This window comes from Tenrec ecaudatus, chromosome 2 (assembly GCF_050624435.1).
Source record: "Tenrec ecaudatus isolate mTenEca1 chromosome 2, mTenEca1.hap1, whole genome shotgun sequence".
NCBI lineage: Eukaryota > Metazoa > Chordata > Mammalia > Afrosoricida > Tenrecidae > Tenrec > Tenrec ecaudatus.
The window spans coordinates 300568646-300589434 of NC_134531.1; the positions used below are offsets into that span (position 1 = coordinate 300568646).

Consider the following 20789-nt stretch of genomic DNA (forward strand, 5'->3'; position numbering starts at 1 on the left):
AACAAAATGTTATATGTAGATGACACAAATTTTCTTGAAAACCTAGAGGATTTGAGGCACTTGTTGAAGAAGACTGAAGATTGCAACCTTCATTATTATGATAACTCAAGGTAAAGAAAAACAAAAGTCTTCACAACTGGAGCAACATACAACATTTTAATACATAGAGAACTATTTAAAGTGTCACAAAGCAAAGATGTCAGGTTAATACAATTAAGGTTTGCTTGAACCAACAACGGGTGTTTTCAATCACCTCACATATATATGAAAACTTGTCAATAAATAGGAAAGATTGGAGAATGACTGATGCATTTGAATGATCTTGTTTTTGAAAAATATTAAAAAGGCCATGGATTATAAGATAAAACAAACAAATTTGTCTTGTAGAAAGTTCGGCCAGAATGTTCCTTAGCAATTAAGATGGCATGACTGCGCATCATGTACTCTGGACACAATAACAGGTACCAGGCTCTGGTGGGAGAGGGAGGAGGACAGCGCGAGCAAACATTATATTTGGTAGAGAGTCAGGGGGGAGGGGAAGGGAACGTTTGTCAGCCAGATTGGATGAACGCAGTACTTGCCACTGTGGGCTTACATCTGATAACACTCAATGGAGCGGTGCAGCATCAGCGAATGATTCCATCTGGTGAACATCGGGTCGCTGTGAACTGGAAAGAACTCCATAGCATCCAATAATAAAATAAATTGTTTCCTTAAACACAGACTGAAACTCACTGCCACAGAGTCAATTCTGACTCTTAGCAACCCTACAGGACAGGGTAGAACTGCCCCTCTGGGCTTCTGAGACAGTAACTCTTTACAGGGGTAACTCTTTACAGGGGTAGAGAGCCTGTTTTTCTCCCTGTGTTTCAAAGGTGAAAACCAGATTTACTTTAATAAACACTAAGACTAAAATTAATGCAAATTTATTGAAAACTATAAATATTCACAAATATCTGACAAACTCCAACAGAGTAAATGTAGATCTTCTAGTATGCATCTTTTGTTTTCTTTTAAATCATTTTATTGGGGACATTTACAACTCTTGTCACAATCCATACATTGCTTGCATCAGGCGAATTGGTATGTATGTGGCCTTCATTCTTTTCTAGACATTTACTTTCTATTGAGCCCTTGGTATCGGCTCCTCTTTTGTTTCCCCTTCCCCCCCCTCATAGCCCCCCAATAGATTGTACATTGTTATTATTTTCATCTCACACTGACCACTGTCTCCCTTCCCCCATGTTTTCTTTTGTTTTTCCCCCTGGAGAGGGGTGTATGCTTATGTGTCGATCATTGTGATCGGTTCCCCCTTTCTCCCTTCCTCTCCCCCTCTTCTCGCTACCCTTCTGGGATTACTATTCCCACTCCTGTTCATGGATTCTGTGTGTTGTGAGCTCCCATCCCTTTCTATATCTGTGTACGTGTTACCGTCTAGTCTGAATTGGGAAGCAGCACTGGGCTCATGGTAGTGGGGGTGGGGGGCAAGGAAGCCTCACGGAACCACAGGGATACAGTGTGTTTTATCCATGCTTTACTGCACCCTGGTGACTCATCCTTCCCCCGTGTCCCATCTGTGAGAAGATTATTCCATTGTTTGCAGATGGGCTTTGGGTCTTCGTTCCAACCCTCCTGTTCTCAACAATATGTTTTTGTTTGTTTGTTATGTGTCTTCTGATGCCTACTACCTGGTCCCTGTGACTCCTCATGATCACACCGGCAGTGCAGGTTTTGAAATAAAAAAGAGAAAACAAATAAATAAAGCACAGTAAATGAATATAAATATACTCAACTGAAAGACAAAAATTGAAATTGAGATAATTTGTTGAAATTATACAGAATACATTTCAGTGGAAAATATATGTAAAATATTAACTGTTAATAGGGATAAATAGAAAAGAGAATAAGAGGACCCAGTAGAGCTTTTAACAACCATAGGAAATATTATTAAATAATATAAATGCATTTTTCAAGTAGAAATAAATGAAAATGCTTCAGAAAAAATGAAATATTAAAATGTTGATGGTTTAAACCAAGATAATCTGGCAGAGTAAAGTTATAAACACTTCATATGAATAGGTAATATATAAATGTATAAAAATTGTGAAAGCATTCAAAAAAAGGCAAACATATGTAACAACAACACTTACACTAAAGAAAAATCCTTAATTTCACTAATAAAATAAAAACTTCAGCTAATAGAAAAATAAAATTCAAAATTTAGTAATGTACCTTACAAAATTCTATAAACAGTTAATTCAATAGTTCAAATTTAAAATATTCCTAAATTACACATAGATTCTTTTGAAATCAGTTGCAATTGAAAAATGATAAAATAATGTCTTTGGGGATTCAATATATTTACGTAGAATGAATAAATAGAAAAAACACCAGAAAATATGTTGGAATTTATTTAAAATATTTTTACATGAAAGTATTGACTGTATAAAACCATGGTATATGATGGATTGTTGAGAGTAAAACTTTTCTAGTGAATTTTGTTCCTATTTAGAATGGGTCGAAAATATTGGTTATCTAATGTCTTGGAGGAAGGGTGGGCGTGTTACCATGAACGGTCAGTCCCTGAACAAGGCCATCATGCTTGGTAGAGAGCCAAAAAGAAGACTTTCAACCAGACGTATTGACACAGTCATTGCACCAATAGACTGAAACATCACAACACTTGTAAGGATGGAGCAAAACTGAGCCGTGTGTTGTTTTTGTAGTCCATACTGGCACTATGAGTGGCAAAACTTGAAGCCCCATAACAATAACATGTTAACTTATTCTGAACCAAACCAAGTTCAAGGCTGTGCAGTTGAGTCCAACTCATGGAGACTGTATGGAACAAAATAAAATTGCCTCATAGTATTTCCAAGGCTGTGCATTTCTATAGAAGCAAACGGTCGCATCTTTCTCCCATGGAGTAGCTGCTAGGCTAGAACTATAGACCTTTAGATTAGTAGCCAAGCACGGAACCACTAAAGGAACAGGGCTTTTCAAATCTATCATCAGCAATAAATCACAGCCATCCACATGATTCCCATAACCTCATTTTTCTAATGCAAAGTGACTGGTGATTTTGAATCTCTGGCCTTGTGTGTAGCAGCTAAAGCTTACTAGAAAGAACCTCCAGGGCTCCTTAGGTATGTTTTATGAGTAGTTCATACAGAATGCACAAATGTAATTTTTTCTAAGCCAGTATAGTTAGGAAAAGGGAAAGAATGTAAATGTTAAGGCAACATATGAACAGTTTTCCTGCCAAGTTATTTTGTGCCAGGTTTCTTTTGCTCTTATTTTTAAGCAAAGATGAATATGATGAAAAACCAATAAAATATATGACATGAAGAAGATAAAAGTAACTCAGAAAATATATAAAACAATCATATTAAATATTATAGAAATGAACAGAAATATACACACATAAAAATATGTGAACTAAATTGAACATATCATGTGAAAAAAATTAAGAAAGAAAAAGTTTGTCCAGCTTAAGTATCACACTTAAGGAGACATTAACAAAAACTTAAAAAGTAAAAAAAAATTAAAAGAGAAATATGTTGTTAATTAAAGGAAACACAACAAAATCTGTTATAATATTAATGCAAGAAGCTAACTTAATACAAAGAAGGATATTTCAAGATAAAAGAGTGGCTAGGGAGCAATAAAACTTAAAAAAAGGGGGGGGTGTGGGGAATCAAACACAAGGATCAATTAGAAGCCCCTCCCAGGGGCATAAATAACAGAAAAGTGGGTGAGGGACAACGGAGGACAATGTAAGATATGAAAAAATAATCTATAACTTATAAAGGATTCATAGGGGAGGGATGGCAGGGGAGGGAGGGGGAAAAAGGGGAGCTATTATCAGGGGTTCAAGTGGGAACAGAATTCTTTGAAAATGATGATGACAGCATATGTGTAAACCTGCTTGGCATATTGGAGGAATGTATGGATTATAATAAGAGATGTAAATGCCCCCAATACAGGTATTTTAAAAAATTATTCTTTAAGTGATTTTGTCACTTATAAGGTAATAAGGTAATATGACATCCATTCTCAAATTACTTAAAGTGGAACCCTGACATAGAATTCAAAAGAAAAATAGATAAATCCACATCCAGATGATTTTTAAAACATCTGTTAATGATAATTCAAGTGAACTAAGAAAGAACAAAATACAGAAAGCATAACTCTCTAACATATCTAATAGTACAATACATGCTTTCATTTAAAAAATAACATTGCTTTCAAGCACATATGATAGGATTACAAAACCTTGTGTGGACTAAGACACAAAATAAGGTGCAAGAAATATCAATAACATAGAAATGGCATAGTTGGAGTCCAGTTGCGATAGCCTAAAATTTTATGCAAACTCTTTGTATATAAATATTTTGAAAATACTTATAAATAACTAAATATGTTAATAAAATAGTCTATAATTTTGGTCAAGAAAGTGTGGGCAAACAAAAAAATGGAATTGAAAAGAAGGCTATAACTACAAACAGTGAAAAGGAAAATATTAACTGTTGTCATGAAATGAAATTTCTTAATATGATGCTTCTATTTATTTTTGGTTAAAAATTCACATTCCCTGCCATTGGGTTAATTGAGACTCGTAGCTCCCCTATAGGACAACACAACATTGCCTGTGTGCCTTTCTGAGACTATCCACTTTCATAGGAGGATGAACTCTTGTTTTTGTGAAGAGGAATGGCTGGTGATTTGAACAGTTCATGTCATGTGGCCCAGGGTTCCTCTCTATAAACCCTGCAAATAAGGCATAGCAAACTCTTACTTGAAGATTCATCAGTGTGGTATTTGGAAGATGCCTTAATGATAAAGTGGTTATGGTTATACTTTGGCTGCTAACTGAAACGTCAGCAGTTCTAAACCACCAGCTGCTCTGAGAGAGGGAGATGGGGCATGCTACTCCTGTAAAGAGTCTCAGAAAGTCACAGGGTCAGTTCTACCCTCTCCTATACAGTCACTATGAGTCAGCATTAACTCGATGGCAGTGAGTTTGGTTTTAGTTTGGGACACTCATGGCTCCGGGTGGAGTCAAACCTGTAGATCAAAATGCACCACCTGGGCATATTGCCTTTTGTATAAGAATGAGGGACTCTGGGAACTGATCTTTCTCTGCTTCGCAAATTCCCTATCAGCTGGAATTATGCCTGCCTGCCTCCACAGCCCCATGGGGGCCAACCCTGAAAACTATCATTGTCCTGCCATGTTTTCAAAGAGCGTGGATCCATGTGACCCTGCACCCACCAGCCTGTGATCTTCCTGCTTCCCTTTTCGGAAACACCATCCTGCATCTATGTGAGCCTGAAGAGAGACTTATGGACTTGCATCAGACCAATGGGTTGGAGTTGGATCAGAGTGGGTTGTCTTCTTGCGAGAAGGCTCTTTATTATATACAGGTGAGTGTCACTGGATTTTTTTCTCTACACAACTTGGCCTAACACAGTCTGTTTTGCCATTCCCTTGTCTATAAAATTGAGTATCTCAGAAGCAGGAAGAGAAATTCCGTAGTAGAACTATCAAGGAAGAAGAACCACCAAAGGAGCTTGTTCAAAATCCCTGTCTGAAGGGTTGGACACAACAAGGACCATATCACATGGAGGCCAGAGGTACGAAAGCAGATGAGTTACAGTGCTGAGCCAGAGACCAAGAGACTAGGAGATGGTGGGGCCGAACAGCAGGTGGGATTTCTAGCCTATAGAACAAGGCAGGGAGGCTAAGGCATCGGGTGGCTGAGACAGTGGATTAGAGAGAGACTGGGCTACTGGTTGAGGAGAGGTATTTCAGTGGACCAAAGTATAGATCCTTAATGTTTTAAGATCTTGACGATGGTAACCTGTTAACTTCCCTAATAAACGCCCATCATCATGAGTTCTGTGTGACTATTGCAACTGATGATTGAACCAGCGGAGAAGTGTAGTACTGTTAGATGAACAATTGGTGTCAGAATAGGGAGATAGAAGGAAGGAGGTCAGAGTCATGCTGACCTCTGCCTCTTGCCAATCAGCATTAGGTTGGTGTGAAAATGGAAGCTACTTCCCCCTTGTGTAGCGAGAGGGAGTTAGAACTGTCACCAGTGGTGTTTGCTCAAATGTCATAGACAATTTTATGGCGGTAGTAGCACATGGCTAGTTCAAGTTTGCCAAAGCATATCCTAAAATATATCCTTAAAATAATAAGCAAATGAGTCTTCTAACCATTAAATCAAGCAAATTGGTAGTGAAAAGGTTCACCACAGACATAAAGTTGATTCTCATATGAGTTAAGGTTAAACATGTATGTTATAAAATGTAAAAACATATGAGTATTGCACTCAACCACTAGTATTTCTGGAAAGGGAAACTTAAATGGTGGGCAATGCTTAACTATGTATTTAATGTTTCATTTCTTGGGAAAGAAATAGATAAAATATATGAAAATACTAAAAATCTTTGTGCTGCATACATGAATATGTGTTCTGTTTGTTTATTGTAATTAGTGCGTTGAAAAGTTTTATATATAGAAGCAAATTAAATAGCATGTAAACAGGAATTTATAGGTACGTCATTTGTTTTTTATTTTTAAAAATAATTTAAATACTTTTATTGGCGGCTCTTACATCTCTTATCATAATTCATACATTCCTCCAATGTATCAAGCACATTTGCATATATCCCACCATCTTCATTTTCAAAACATCTCTTCCCACTTGAAATAAACAAACTGCTATCTAGCTCAGCAGCAACAAAGCCAACAGAGAAGAAGCACACCAGTCTGTGAGATCATGAGGTGTCAATGTGATCAGGTATCAGGCATCTAAGACCCAGAATAAAACCACACCCAAGACAAATTGGGGGTAAAGACCCAATGCCCATCTGTAGATAATTGGACATCCCCTCATAAAGGGGTCACAGGGAAGAGAAGAGCCAGTCCGGGTACAGTAGAGCACTGATGAACCACACGGCTTTCCTCTAGCTCTTTGGTGCTTCCTTCACCCCACTATCATGACCTCAATACTACCTTACAAATGGGACTAGACCAGAACATGCACACTGCTACAGATAAGTGCCCACAACACAGGGAATCCAGGATAGACAAACCTCTCAGAGCCAACACAGAGAACAGAGAAACCAGGAGGATTAGGGGAGGGTGTAGGGAGAAAGAGGGAATCGATCACAAGGATTGACCTATACACCCCTCCCAGGGGGACAAATAACAGAAAAGTGGATGAGGGGCAATGGAGGACCATGGGAGATATGGAAAAATAATCTATAACTTATCAGGGATTCCTGAGGGAGGGCAGGCAGGTGGGGGAGGAGAGATGGGGAGCTGTTATCAAGTTATTTGCTTTAACAAAGTGCTTAAAAAATTATTTACCAAGGTAATTGATGGTTCACCTGATGGGCAGATGAGCCCAAATCCATTGTGATAGAAACCTCAGATAATTGTTCAGAGGAAAAAGTGAGGGTTGGTTGAGATCTGACCACCTTTCATGAATTTATATTTCATAAATTTAACACACAAGATTTATTTAACCTTTCTAGAAATTAATAGGATAGGGATAAACCCATTATATATGGAATATGCGCTCAGAAAAAAGCAAATATTGTGCATGATTCCATATCATTGGTAAGTGGTGAATTAAAGGTACATCTGTTAGATTAAAAAATGTGTATTTTCAAAACAGCTTAATAATACAATATATGTTGTTAGGTTATCTAGAGGAAGAAATCCAGTGATAATCATCTATGTATGAGAAAGAGATTTATATGAAGCAAGTAGATATAAAGAGGACTTCCAAGCTCAGTCTAATCCAAGTTCATAAATCCTGTGCTAGTCCATAAGTCCATCTTCAGACTCATGTTGCCACATGCCGGTGACACAGAACGGTGAACTGAAAAGCAGGGACATCACAAGCCAGTGCGTACAGAGCTGAGTGGATCTAAAGAAACAATGCAGGGTGCCAGCAGAGAGGCTGAGCAAGAACAGTTTCCAGAGATCCTCAGTGTCCAAAAGAACACCCCCGCCCCACTGGGGGGGTGTCAGTACACTAACACTTGATTGATGGATTTGACTCCACCCTGAGCCAAGAATCGTTAGCTGACTTACTCACAACCAACTATCACACAATAACAATAGAAAATTAAAATAAGCATTATAATTTTGTGTTTTAAGAACTGAGTTAAATGTATCATATGACGTTTCAATCGCTTCTCACCCATTTAATCTATGAGGAATGTGAAGTTCAAAGAGATCAATAAAAGAATCCAATCACTGCTCATGTGTTCCAGAATCACTGGAACCCAAGGCCTGGAATATCAGAGCAGGAATCTGGTTCTAGATAGAGAGAACCATGTTTAGTCCATCTCTCTCTCATGGGACAGTATCTGAGGAAAAGATCTTTCTGCCTCACAATGACATGTTAAAAAATCTTCTTCACAAAAAAAGTCACCATAGTTTAGGCTTCCCGTGTTAGAAACTCTGTTGGACAAGTACATCGAAGTGTGATAAAACAGAGTATTTACACAAAGCTATTTAGATTTTCTTGACTGACCTTTATCCCAAGTCCAACTACCAGCCTCCGATTTGCCTCTGGAAGGATCAGTGGCAGCTTTTATTGATGGTTCATTTCTTCACACAGAACTGTGGATTCGCAAGGAAATGCTGTGTGCTATCAATTCCTCGGGCGGCCTGTATTGCTCCCCATGCATTGCTTACTAAATCTCCATCTGTCTGAATACCGATTTCCTCCTCTTTAAATAGGGGCATACAAAGCCATCGTTGTTGTATGCCACAGCGTTGATTCTGACTCACAACACTCATATCAATTCTACAGGACGGGGTAGAACTCCCCTAAGGGTTTCCCAGACTGAGTTCTTTATGGGAGCAGATTGCTAGGTTTTCCCTTCGGCAGGGTGGCAGGTGGGCGTGAACCACTAACCTGTCTGCTGGCAGTCAAGCACTTATACATTTCACTACTATGGATCTTTATAAAGCCATTATGTAAACAGAACAGAAAAACAGCACCCCCCCCCCCCAACATTGTTATATAGCTGACTCCAACTCTATAGCAAGCCTGTAAGATAGTAAACGTGAACGCGGGTTTCCCATGGCAATGGTCTTCCCCGGAGTGAAATGCTCCATCTCTCCCAGGGCGTGGCTGGTGGAGTTGAGCTGAATGAAGGTCTTCGGCTAGTGGCTGAGCTCTAACCACCGTGTTCCCAAGGCTCCTATAAAGCCACGAGATATCCAAGACATTGAACACAAAGTGCTAAGTATCATATGAACATTACTTTTGGTGATTTTAGAAGATATTGTTTAACATTACCAATTTCCCTTGAAGACATGTCCTATTGCTGCTAATTTTTCTCACCAGTGGACTTTTACATTTCAAAAGTGTGTCAGCACAGAACTAATCAAAACAGCCATATCATCACTTTTAATTGTCACATTCTGTTTTATTAACTATCAGAAAATCAGACTCATTTTGTAGCCTTATAGAGCTATTTAATGGGACTGAAAAGACACAATTAGGTCCAAGTTCAGAAAGGGTTTACTTAGAAAATGCAGTTGAAGCCATAAGTCATGAGACAGGGAAATAAGAAAGTAAAGAATAGCGGTAGAGAGAAAAAATGGAGAGATCAGAGAGAAAGAGAAATGGACTGGAAGAGGAAAAAGAACAGGACCTGACCTGGAGGACCCCATGCAAATAGCTGGTTGTTTTGAGAAAGTAGTGAAAAGAAGAAATTGGAAAGTTATGGAGAGAGTAAAAAGGTGATTAGTTTACCAAGAATATAATATTTAAAAATATATCATTAGCTACCTCTAATTGAGGGTCCATTAGAGATTATACTGATTTTTGCTTTTAGTATCCAGTGGCTCTGAAAGATTAAGACCTTCTACATGACAGTACAAAGCACTGGTAATGTGGCATCTTTATGAAAGTATGTTTACCATGCTGTCAACCCATCTCCATGAAAGATGCACTCATTTGTATTGGAGGATTGTCTTAGCACACGGTGTTCTTTTTCTAGCAATGTGTCTTTCCTGATGCCAAGCGCAAAGCCAGCAATCAGAAGTTTTATGCACCTTGCTTGGTTGTATTTCTTCTCAGAGTGATTTGCTTGCTTTTCTGGCAGTTGTTGGCATATTCAATATTTTGCATAAATACCCCAGTTTAAATGAATCACTTCATCTGATTTATTTTTATTTGCTACCTATATGCCCATTTTTATCATGTTTGAAATGAACTTGTCACTCAAGACTCCAAGTCCACCTCAGCTCATTTCAATTTTACTTTCCTTATTTTTTCTTTTAGTCACTCAGATCAATATTTAGGTCTAAGAATTAAGGAATATGGAGGGATGCTTGTTTGTTTTAAATGTTCAGTTTAAAGAAGCAAAGTGCATATAGTTACACAGTCCATCTCAACAACTGAAATCAACATCAATATCCTATTAAACCCTCCATAAATGTGTTTTTTTCCTCTTCGCCATTTCCATTACTCCTCCCTTCCTCATTAACATTCCATCCCTCCACTCCTTGTCCTCTGTCCCAATCCACCCACCCTTGGCTTCCTCTAATAATGTAAGCCTTCTCTTTTGGTGCAAAATCCATATTTTCTTTTATATTTCTAATAATAATGCAGTTATTAAATATATTTTTGCAATATCAGCTAAGTTTGCTAAACATAATGTTCCCTAGTTTTGTCCATGTCTTATGGTGTTTAAGAAAGTTGACATTATTTTTTATTATTTATACATAATATTACATTGTGTGAATATGCCAGATTGTTTACCCATTCCTCTAAAATCAAAGTTTTTGGTTGTTCCCATGTTTTGATACTATGTAAATAGCTGCAATAAGCATAGGTGTGCATATATTTGTGTTATATTCCTTATTTCTTTAGGGTATATACTCAATAGAGATCACTGAATCACACATTATTTGCATTTGCTTAAGGAAGTGCCACACTGATTTCCATAGTGAATGTTCAATGCCCACCTCTCACCTGCGTATGAGGTGACTGGAATGAGCATGGCTCTGGCTCAAGTTAGGGACATCTTATGCATCAATGTGACAGATATAGTTTAGGAAATAAATAGTGAGTATCAACCTTGGAATGGGATCAGATTTTAAAGTGTTTAGCTATTGTGAAGCGACAACTGTACAGTTGATGTAGGTGAGCCCTAACCACAAAATCTACAGTTGCTTCAATATTCATCAATAGTATGGGAATTTCTGATCAAAGGGGAGCTATCAATCATTTAAGGCCCTGCCTCTACCTGGAGAAATGTAGTCAAACTTTCAAACTCTCAAGGTCTAGTTTTTTTCTCTCTCCTTACTTTTTCTTTCTCTGTCCTTTTTTTCTGTCTTTCAATGTTGTTGTTCTTCTTGTTGACTTATAGTCAGGCATTTATAAATAAGTATAAACAGCTATGGCCAGCCAGCCACTTTTCCCACATTTAATTTAACAACTCTTAAACTAGATCCAAAACAATACACATTTTTATAAGTGAAAAAGCACTGTCCATGCTAAATTTCCACTCCCACTTCTCATTAATTAAAATGTCCTATGATAATTTCTTGAGTGAGTCTACCCTCCCACAAGTGGTTTCAGGCAATTAAGCACTCAGTCACAACAGGCGGTGTCTCTAATACAGACAGCTATGTTGGTATATGATGGGCATCTCTTGATTATGTACTGTATCTGTATCCCAAGTCCTCCAAGAAGAGTCGAGGCGGATGCTTCTACTGACTTGAAGATGCAAGGTGTGTATTTGGAGTAAGCACCGAGGAAGGAAAATGAGTGAGAATTGGGTGTACAGTGGGAGAACTTGGAATAGGATGACTAGCTGACCCTCTCAGCCATCCCAGAGCACAGCTCTTGGGTGAATATTACCACTCAAAGTGTCCTAGGTCAGGTAGAAATGTTGAGTCTTTCTATTTCACCGTCTTCAGGATCTGGATGCATGACCTGGGACATAAAGACCCTTTTCAATTAAAAAAGCCTCCGAAGGAGCTAGCGGTTAGAGCCCTTTGCTGAAGGGCTTAATGGGGACCCTGTGCAGTATTCCACATGGTTTGCAGTTGTTGATTTTTGCAGAATTAAACTGCCAGGTATTTTTTTCTGAGGCACCACTGGGTGCACTCAATCCCGAACCTGTAAATTAGCAACCAAGTATATTAGCTCTTTGTGTCACCCATGGACTCCACCAGGTCACACTCCAGAAGCCATTCTTTTGATTAATGACTTTTCACTTGGATGCGCTACAGAAAGAACTCAGGGGGCAATCCTACTTTACGACACAGGGGAACAAACTCTCAAATTTAAAATCCTAGTAAGTTAAGCAAGGGAAGAAGTCTGTTTTATCTCTGAATAACCTAGCCTTGGAATCTAGAAACAAAGCATTGATCCTTTTCCTAGTCCCTTAAATTCAAACAAATCTAAATCTGATTCTTGTTCCTCACCCTGATAACTCATGAGTGAGAAGGTTCAGCAGAACAGGAGAAATCATTCCAGACGTGTCTACTCAGCATGTTGGTAGGATCGCACATTCTATCACAGAAGGAGACCATGTTTATATAGTCTTCTATCACCAACTCCTTGAAAGGCTGCAATGCCTGCAAGTAAGGGTCCAACGTTAAGAACCATACATCATCCTTGGGATTTTATCAATGCCAGCATTTTGGACTTTTAGGAGTACTGAAGGGGAGAAGGGAAAGAAAGAGGGAAAAATATTATCCAAATAGCATCATAAAGCCCCTACTATAAGGCATATTTCAGAAACAGTACAGGTTCAGTTACAGAGTACAGCAAAAAATTGCTTATAACAGTAAAGTGAGTTGAGCTTAACCTTTGTTTCCCAGTGCCTATGAAAGTGTCGTTTGTGCCATACTTTCATCATTTATGTGTGCGATATCTTTATGAAACGTTTGAAGTTTTATGAGAATCAGCAAAGTCTGACTCAGAGCCAGGAAGTGAACCAGGGGAGGTAAAAAATGACACAAATGGGTTTGCTCTGCCTCGTGCCGGACTTTTCCCAAGTTCGGTTTGTAGCTTTCTCGCTATCAGAGAAGCGAAATAAAGTGAAGGGCCGTAAAACCAAGTAAGCCTGGATCTCTCCAATCTTTGAACCACAGTTGCAAGCGGTGATCTTAATTCCTTCAAGAACTCAACGTTCTATGGTGATTGTGCCTTAAACTATTCTGGTATTTAGCCAATAGAGATTTGCAGTTTAATCTAAAAAGCCAAAAAGCAGCAATGGGATTGGGCAAAAAGAGGGCCAATGCTTCCCCTCATTTAGATTCTTAATGATATTATGTGCCATTAAAGAGAATATAAATGTCTAGGAGACACTTTAATAAATTATCAGAATCCTCACTTTCTCTGAGTACTCATTTTCTTCTACAAACTCTGTGTTTATGTCAAATTTGCTAAAAATTCCAGCTCTAGGTCTATTTCCACTTCTGAAAACACTACCTCTAGGCCTGTCAGCCAGCTAGATGCTCTTGGTGAATTATAAAGGATAAAGAGAGATTTGTCTTTTCTCCTTTGGACTGAGAGAATCAGAAGTGAAGTAAGTAGAATTGTGACTCCCCCCAGTCAATTTATTTTCCGTGTTAAACAGTTGCCCATGAAGAGCTCCCGGGGCCTCTGACAAAACCTTAAAGAAGCGGTATAAAGGTATCAAAAGTGATTGCTTCCAGAACCTCTGCAGCTGGAGCCTGCCAGAAACAGATGCTTTATAGCTCTTGGATCTCAAGAGTGTCTCCTTGGTCTTGTGCCCACAATGACTAAACTACCCGGAGTGTAGCCAAGTGCAATATATGTGGTGATGTTATAGGCTGGAAATAATTTTAACTTCAGGAGTTCAATTCTAGCCTTTCAGATGTTTCTACATGATTAATATCTGACCTGGTAAGGATTATTTTTTCAAAGCTTACTACACAAGAAATCGCGTTTATATGTGCGTTCGGCATCGGTGACGAGAGTAGGGACTGAAAGCACATAGAACATATGGAGGATTTGTTGATTCACTGGGAGAATTGAATAAGTAAATCAGAATGTTTCACAGATGACTAAGAATAGAGGCTCTCCATCACAGTCCTGAGATTAGCATTCCAGATGTTTGATTGTTGCAAGATTAGCATTAACAGCATTAAGTGCTGTTAGTTTTCAACTCCCGAATCAAATAAAGTGAGTTATTATTGATGTGTTTTGTGATTTCATGCAAAGCCCACAGCCAATATTACTGGATATGCTCTGGAGAGATACAAGAAGGAGATATAGTCAGGGAATAAAAGAAAAGGTAATTAAAAAAAAGAGGTATACATTTTCCTCTAATCATTGTTTTTGATTCACAGTCTCAGAATCTTCACTGCTATCTTATATGGAGTATAGTATACTTGAATAAACTTGTGAAACTCTGTGATAATTGATGATGCTTACTTATCATGTTTTGTTAATCATTATTAATTAATACTAAGTTAATTCTGATTAATAATTACACTTCTGTTCAGAGCAAACTGTCTCTAGTGTTTTCAAGGCGGTAATTTTTCAGAAGCAGCACACCAGCCTTGCATTTAAAGGCACTCCAAGTGTATTTGAATCACCAATATTTTAACTAGTAGTCTAGTGCTTAAATATTTGAGCCACCAGTGATTCCTACATCAACTCTTAAGCATGTATCAAGCCATATGAGAAAAAGATCCGAAATAGATGTGAAAGTCAAATATAATATTTTCTTATTATAATTCTTTAAAACAGAGTTTTAGGGCAACTTTATCTAGCAAAATGTATACTAAGTTGTCAAGTGCATATTAAATTGCAAAGTCATATTGCATTCATTATCAAAAAGGAAAATTTAATATCTACCTTGAAGTATAGGGCTGTCTGTGATAGAACTGTATCTATCCTCATTGAAGGAAATCCAATCAATACAACTGTTATTAAAATTTATGAACCAGTAAAAAAACAGTGGGAAAAAAACTGAAGAATTCTACCAATGTCTTCAGTCTGAACTTGACCAGACATACAAGCAAGATACATTGATAATCATAAGTTACTGGTGAAAAAAATAGAAACAAAGAGGAAGGCACAGTGATTAGAAAACATGGTCTTGGTGATAGAAACAAAATTGGAGGTTGCATGATAGAAATTTGAAAGACCAACAAACTTTTTCATAGCAAGTACCTATCTGAAAGACAGATTTATTATTATTATTATTTTCTTAAAAGATCATCTTATTGGGGCCTTTTACAGTGAATTTGTACATATGTTGCCTTCATTCTTTTCTAAACATTTACTTTCTATTGAGCTCCTGGCATCAGGTCCTCTTCTTTTCCCCACTCTCTGCCCTGCCTCCATAACCCCTTGGCATATTGCACATTGTTTTTATTTTCATATCTCACCCTGACTGCTGTCTCCCCCATGTTTCCTTTGTTCCTGCCCCTTGGAGAGGGGCCAATGGTTATGTGTCCATCATTGCCATCGGTTCCCCCTTTCTCCATTCCTCTCCCTCGCTTCCCCTTACCCTTCTGGTATCATTATTCCCATTCCTGTTCATGGATTCTGTGTGTCGCGAGCCCCCATCTCTTATCTTTACCTGTGTACATGTTCCTGTCTAGTCTTACTTGAGAAGCAACACTGGGGTCATGGTAGTGGGGGGGGGGGATGAGGAAGCCTCAGGGAACCAGAGGAATATAGTGTGTTTCAGTTTCAACCTATTTATTATACTGAACACTAATGATAGAAGACCTAACAAGGTGTGAGAGGGTATTAAGAGTATCATTTTATAAATTATCAAGGGCTCATAAGGGAGGGGGAAGCGGGCAAGGAGGGGAAAAAAAGAGGACCTGATGCAAAAGGCTTAAGTGGAGAGCAAATGCTTTGAAAATGATGAGGGTAAATTGTACAGATGTGCTTTACACAATTGATGTATGTATGGAATGCTATACTAGTTGTATGAGTCCCTAATAAAATGTTTTTTAAAAAAGAATATCATTTGTAAAAGAAGGAAAGATCAGTAAAAAACAGGAAAAAAGAAAAGATCAAAGAGGATGTTAGAGGAGCCTCTGAAATTTGCTTTTGATCATAGGATAGCTAAGACAAATCGTAATATTGACGTCTAAGAGCTGAACAGAAATGTTCAAGGGGCAGTTGGAGAAAGCAAAGTAAAATATTATCATGCAATGTGCCAAACTAGAATAGAGGGCCATAAAAGAACACATTCAGCATGTCTGAAATGGAAACTCAAGAAAAAATTCAAGCCTCAAGTCACATCCTTGAAAGAGTCTATGGGCAGAATATTAAATGATGCAGGAATCATCAAAAGAAGATGGAAAGAATGCACAGAATCACTGTACCCAAAGGAGCTAGTTGACCTTCCACCCTTTCAGAAGGTAGCAGATGAACCAGAACTGAGGAACTGAAGGAAGAAGTTCAAGCTGCTCTGAAAGCATAGGTAAGAAGAAGGCACCAGGGACTAAGGGACCAGGCTGATGAAGCACTGGGGTCAACCACTCGTCTATGCCGGGCAATTTGGAAGGCAGCTCCATGGCCACCTGATTGACCCATTCCAAAGAAAAGTGCCCCAACAGAATGCTCAAATTATAGAACCATATCCTTGATAATGACGTGAAAGTAAAATTTTATTGAAGGTCTTCCAACAGCAGTTGTTGTAGGACATTGACAGGGAGCACTAGTGAGTGGATTGGGCCATTTTCAGAAGAGGGCACGGACCAATGCTGACATCAGCGAGATGCTGGCTGCAGCAGAATACATCAGAAAGATGTTTATGTGTGTTTTATGGACTAGGCGCAGGTATTTGATTATGTGGATCATAACAGACTGGATAGGTTTCCACTGCACTTCCTTATGTTCATATGGAATTTGCATATGGATCAAAAGACACCTGAAGGAGCAGAACAGGGGAATAGTGCATGATTTAAAATCAGGAAAGGTGGGCGTCTGAGTTGTATCCTCTTGCCAAATATATTTAGTCTGCACATAAAGCAAATAAAGTAGTTGACTTATATGACAAAGAATGTGGCATCAGGCTTGGAGGAAGGCTTACTAACAACCTGCAATATGCAGATGACACAACCTTGCTAATTGAAGGTGAAGGGGACTTGGAACACTTGCTGATGATGGTCAAGGATTGCAACTCTCAGCATAAATTATAAATTAATGTAAAGGAGACGCAAATCCTTACCATTGGACGAATAAGTAAATGGAGAAAACATTTCCAAGTATTTTCTTCTAGTCAGCAGGGGGCTCCTAAACTTTCTTCACTAATATAATTATATATATATATATATATATATATATATATATATATATATATATAATATATATTCTGTTTGATTACTGCCAATTTGCCAGTAATTTGAGAGATGCAGAGAGAGGTGTAAAGATAAAAATTTAGAGTTTAAATTCTGAAAAAACACGTGAACGTCATCTTTCATAAAGGAAATTTTGAAGTTATAGTTTTTGTGTTGGTTATCTTTGACATCAACTTATACTTGGATACAAGTGTACAAGTGATCCAACCTATCAATCAGATCAGACTGGTGATCCCTACTTGGGGGTGCAGACTTTTCATAAAAGAGACATTGTCTCTCTTGCCTTTCACCTTCTTGCTTGCTTGGATTTGTTTTTTTCAGAAAAATGTTTCTCCAAAAAGGGGGTGCACTGCTCCTGGAAGCATTGCAATACCAGGTCGCTGCATGGAGTGGATGGAGCAAGCTCCTATTCCATCTCCCTGCTCCAAAAATGTATTTACTACATTGTCCTTGGATAGAGGACGTATCCGATATTAAACTGATAAGAACAGATAGTACACTTGATCTTAGCTGAACAACCCAGTCTAAGAGAGTTTTAAACAAGAGAGACACCACAGCTGCAGAAATTCACAAAATTGAGTGGAGTGATGTAGCATCAATTTCTTATTTTCCTTTCCTATTAACAGTCTATAATTTAAATGCTACAGTAAGCCACTATAGGTGATAAAATTATGAACATCAGAATGTATATAATAAGATTCAAAACTCCACAATTATTAAAGCGTGTTTGAAAACTTTCTATGTGTGCATGTCCTTAAATTACATACATTTCTTAATATTTAAATACTTCAACTATATCTGATTTGCTATGACTTTCTGCATCCCTAAGTTGCACAGATGTTTTTCATGAGAAAAGACAAAAATCAACAACATGGTCAAAGGAGTATACAAAAGACTGATTATTTGATACTATTTGAAATCCTCTGAAAATTATGTTATGCTTTTAAAATTTTTTTCTCAAATATCTATAAAAATGTAGTTTTTAGCAGAGATAGAACTTTTTAAAAATCTTCCTTATTTTGAAACAAGTAACAAAGATGCTGAATTTCTCTATTTTTGTAAATTTTTTTCTTGAATGATTTATATTTTTCTGCGGCTCTTGTATTGTTATATTGCTATAAGATTAACATTTCCCCCTTTGGGGAAGTACTCCAATTTAAACAGATGGGTAATCTTTCCTTTGGTATGACAGCAGAAAACATCGCTCTATCTAGAGAACCAACAGAGGAGAAAACAATATAGAGGAAGGCATCGCAATGCTGAACACAGAAATTTTTATTAGCAGTAGGAAAATAAACATGTCATACAGGCAAAACACAGATTCATGACAGATAGAATTCAAAGGTGCTAGGAGGTTAGATTTCTAGTTATTTGGATATCATTGCATCTTGGTCTCTGCTATTTGTTTCTCTAGTTCAGCCAAGATTCAGAGGGCACACAGCTGGGAAGAAAATAGAAATTCGCCATGACTGTGGAATTCATGTCCACCAGATGTGGAGGCTGTCTAGCTGTTCTATCAAGGCACAGTAGGAACAGATTTTGAGGCAATTCTAGCAACCACATATTTAAACTGAGTCTATTCGGCACAGAGTAAAGAGTTTACAGTTATTTAAAGCATTGGCAGGGGAAAATGATGACACCATTTGCTCAGGCCGTAGAGAAGAATTCCTTATTTCTGTGGTAGTCTCTCATACTCGCTCCATATATACACCTGTATATGTCTGTTTTAACTTTCATCTGTATGGAACTGTATCTTTCAATGCTGAGCTAGACCTGGCTAGAGAGGTATATGAATTCTTGTGTGTAGTAAATTTCAGAACATATCACTGGGTTTCCTTAACACTTCTGGATTGACAATTTTATTGATTACTCAAAAGTGTAACTGAATTTTATTTTTCCTTTACCATGTAATAAATACATGCAACTTTCTCAAGAATTAAAATTTTAATATTAATAGTATGTCATCTTATTGACCAAAAAGCCAACTTTTCTAACATATGTTACCTTATATCAAAAATACTTAAGTTACTTACCAAAGCTAAAAATGCAGAGAATGGGAGAAAACAGGGACAGTGAATGTTTGTAATTTTTAGCCAACGTATACTTTATCATGATATTTAATTTGAAATAATGTTTTTCTTGGTAAGATGTGATATATTTTGTCAAATTAAAGATCTCACCATGTGCTAAGATAAGCAGCTTATTGGACAAATGTTGTCTTAGCTAGACTCGTACTTACCTGTGACTTGAGATTTCACGGGTATGCAAAAAAAAGGGGGCACTTGGGGATCATCCAAAATGAAAATAAGCATTTATGGAATAGAATTTGATTCTCATATGATATTTATTTGTATTCAGAAACTTACTAACATATATCAACACGGTCAACATCAACGGATGTGTAAAGAACTCGAATTGGTCAGAGAGAGGACCTATACTGTGATGTAGTCACATCAAACATTTCAGATGACCCCATACAAGCCTAGCAATGACATGGAGCTTCAAAAGGACTCCACCTTGAAGCAAAGAAACCAGATGTGTATCAAACAAAAAGTAAGTCCTATAGCAGACATGACCTTGAGTGAGGTGACTGAATGAATTCTATGGTTGAGATGATACTTCAGAATTTTTTCCACGGTGAAGTAGAGAGGTCAGTTCTTCACATTCCTCAATCAAGCCAAAGGGGTCACCGAGTGGTGATGGCCTTGAGTAATGTGATTATCTTGGAATGAGGGCAATATCTGAAGAGGAACTTAGGTGATAGCAGTCATATACCAAGAATTGATTGACTCTGAAGGGAAGATTTGTGTTAGCAAATCATAATTTCCACTACAGTCTGCCGCTTGTGCCACGCAAATCAAGTTCTTCAATGTGTATATATTTTAGGAACTACACTCAAAAAATTCTATTTGCTCTCTTTACTGGGGGAGAGTTTATCAAAGAAAAGAGATAAAAATTCCAACTACTCCTGCTCTATCCTGTTGGAACGGCCCAATTGATACATAGTCTTTCTTTCTATAACCTATTTCAGATTTTCCTTAACCTTCAGTAGTACGTTTGCTAGTCTAGGTAACTTACTAAGTGACACAGACTTGATCTCTAGTTGTGCCACTTTAGACCATGACTAGTATATTTGCTCATTTTACATCAAGACTACGCAGAACATACCAGGAGATGCTCTGTTGTGTCGAGGTGTATCAGATGTATTTTTCCTGGTTTCCATTGTGTAGGACCAGCCTTGCCTCTTATGTCCAGGTTCATTTAAAATTCATGGAGTGTTATCTCCAAGCTTCTCTTTAGAATTGTTCATTTCAAGGTTTATTCCATCAGTGTCCGGCTGAAAGCTTTGGGGAATACTATACGTGATAAGACCAATGGAGTTCACACATGTGTCAATGGATGACTTTTTTATAGTATTTTTTATTAAATCATTTTAT

At 37.8% G+C, this 20789-nt stretch overlaps 1 non-coding gene across 1 annotated transcript; it reads right to left on the reverse strand.

Moving 5' to 3' along the window:
• Positions 1-17691: 17691 nt before the first annotated feature.
• On the reverse strand, positions 17692-17889 carry LOC142441846 (U2 spliceosomal RNA). The gene has a single exon (XR_012783164.1). It is a non-coding gene; the product is annotated as a U2 spliceosomal RNA (small nuclear RNA).
• Between the last annotated feature and the right edge of the window lie 2900 nt (positions 17890-20789).